Source organism: Notothenia coriiceps, unplaced genomic scaffold (genome assembly GCF_000735185.1).
Source record: "Notothenia coriiceps isolate Sejong01 unplaced genomic scaffold, NC01 NC01_scaffold00016523, whole genome shotgun sequence".
Taxonomy (NCBI): Eukaryota; Metazoa; Chordata; class Actinopteri; order Perciformes; family Nototheniidae; genus Notothenia; species Notothenia coriiceps.
Window position 1 is genome coordinate 2,050 of NW_011349224.1, and position 2,974 is coordinate 5,023.

Genomic DNA, 2,974 nt, shown 5'->3' on the forward strand with positions numbered 1-2,974 from the left:
TTTATGAGACTCTGTGATCGCGGTGGCATTTGTCAGAATTGTGTGTGCGTGTTTTGGACGGCGTGTGTGGAAAATCCTCCCCCCCCCCCCCCTTTATCGAGCTTCTTGTAAAATATCTGATAAATCTCTGTTCAAAAATTATATAAAACGGAGTCTGTGGACATCGGTTACCCTGTCCAGACTGCACACACACACACACACACACACACACACACACACACACACACACACACACACACACACACACACACACACACACACACACACAGCTAAAAGCACTATAGGGATATTCCCTTACTCTGTTATTAAACACTCCTGCTGACCCTCGTTGGTGTGTGCATAACCTTTGACCCCGACTCTTTTTACCCTCGTGCTGACCCTGACTCTGATCCTAAATATTAACGCTCAGCTCGCTGCAGTATTTTATTCCTAACGATGCCTCGGGGTCCAGTTTTAAGCTGCGTTTGCTGTTCTCAACGTGCCGGCGCCCCTTTTCTTTTTCTACCTTAAAGTCAACGGGCGAGAACATCTCACAACAACCTAGTTTTTGATTTGCCCTGTGCGCTCGCTAGCTGGAGGCAAGAAGAAGGTAGGGAAGTTTAGTTGGTAAGAGATTTATGGTGAATTTAGATTCATCGTGAAGTCTTTATGCCGCTAATTTAAATATGGCGAGAAGCTTTTGTTGCACGCCATCCACTCGATGGCCTAAAGTAAAACATACTGTACATGCAAGTAAAAGAAGCTTAACACTATAAGAGAGATATAGAATGTAGGAGATTACTGCAGGTTCATATAATATGTTCAAATATTCAATTGTATTAAGAGTTAAGGCTCCAAACTACACACACAATTATTGCGTTTTGAATTTGAGAATAGCGTCAGGTTAATATAACTTGTGGAAAGTTACAGAAGCATGCTTACGACGCTTAATGTAATGTAAAGGTATTATTTTAAGCAACTAAAAACCTTATATGTTTTACTTTGAAGTTATTTCTGTTTAAATCGATTTAAATAAAATGGTGTTATTGGAGTTAAATTTTCAAAATCTTATTGTAAAGGCGAACACAAAAAGTGGCTATTTTTATTTATGTACACTTTGAGCGCTTATCATGTTATAGAGGAACCCACATGAAAACCAAAAACAGTTTTACGACGCATTTAATTCGCAGATATTTTGCAGTAAATTGCAGCGATGAAAGAAGTATAAGTGAAATAGTTGCAGTAACAGTAAGGCTGCTCGATTATGGCAAAAATCATAATCTCGATTATTTGGGTCAATAATTGATATCACGATTATTAAAAACGATTATCCATTTACTTTGAAAACATCCATTTATTGGAGAAAAAAAATGTCAACAGTGTGTTTTTAACAGTTGATTACCGTGAAACTTATTTATAACTCAACTGAAAAACCAATAAAAAAAAAAAATAAAGTAATAAAAAAATTATCATTTTATTTCAATTACGTTGTTTTCGTAATCGTTGCAAGCCATCATCGTAATTGTGATTAAAATACGATTCATTGAGCAGCCCTAAATCCATGCAACGCTGTGGTTTAACAACGAAATGCACAAACCCTCAACTCTTTGATTTCTGCTTTTTGTCCACCCCCCCCCCCCCCCACACACACACACACACATCATGGTGCCTGCCAGCATGCAGCTTGTACTTCTATGCAGTTGCGTAGGTAATACATCCAATGAGAAAAAAAAGCCTTAAAACGTGTATGCGCCTCCATCATTTAAAGAGAACCCTCTTTACGGTTTGTTTCAGCTCGGGGATCAGAGTCTGCTTGCCGTGACCGGCGCGAGAAGAGATCAGCCGTAAATGCCTGCGGTGCAATTTTGGTTTCTGTGTGGTGTGTGTGTTTGTGTGTGCGCAAACTGAGCCGAAGGTGTTTACAGCTAGAAAGACTCCCAACTGCGCTTCACTGCAGTTTGGAGAAGGAAAAGTGTGTTTCATGTCTGCGCAATCAGTGTGAAGCTGTGACGCTGCGTCTCGTGGCGACGTCTACGCCACCGGGTGTGTGTGTTGTGTGTGTGTGTGTGTGTGGTGTAGTAATCCGTTATTGCTGTATGTACGTGTTCTCCTGCAGAGTAGTGTGGCGTCATTACATCACAACTTTTCCATGCTCGCTCTGTCTGTTGTGTGTGTGTGTGTGTGTGTGTGTGTGTGTGTGTGTGTGTGTGTGTGGTGTGTGTGTGTTTTGGGAGGGAAGAGGGGGGTGTACACTTCCTCACTTTTACACGAAATGCTTATCCAGACCACTCACCCCTGGCAACAAAGCACCATGACTTTAGGTGTAACTTTTTGTCCGACCGGACGCACAATTATTTTCCCGTGGAGCTTAAGACGAAGGTGAAACCATTCGGTATGCTGCCAAAGATGTGTGTGTGAAAAGGAAAATGTAGGAGAGGAATGGAAAGGAGGAAAAGTAATGAAGAGACGCTCATAATTGCACGTAGTAGCACACACACTCAAACACACACACAACACACACACACACCAAATAAGTACCACAATCGACCAAATCTGATGCTGTGTCCTTGGGGAGTGTGAAAGGGGGAGGGCCCCCCCCCCCTTTGGTCTCGCGTGACTGCAGGACTCCCTTCGACAAATTGGACCTGTCGTGTGGGGGTGTGTGTGTGGTGTGTGTGTGGTGTGTGTGTGTGTGTGTGTGTGTGTGTGTGTGTGTGGGTTGTGTGTGTGTGTGAGTGGTGTGTGGGTGTGTGTGTTGTGTGTGTGTGTGGGGTTTGTGTGTGTGGTGTGCTGTGTGTGGTGTGTTGTGTGTGTGTGTAAGCAGACCTAGCCAGGCATGACATACTAACCACTCTACTCCATGTGGCAGAAAATGTAGCTTGGAAAACAACCCAGCCTCTTAACACACACACACACCCCGAGGGCTCCATAGCCAGTCGCGACCTGGTGTGTGTGGGTGTGTGTTTGTGTGGTGTGGGGGGGTGTGTGTGTGTGT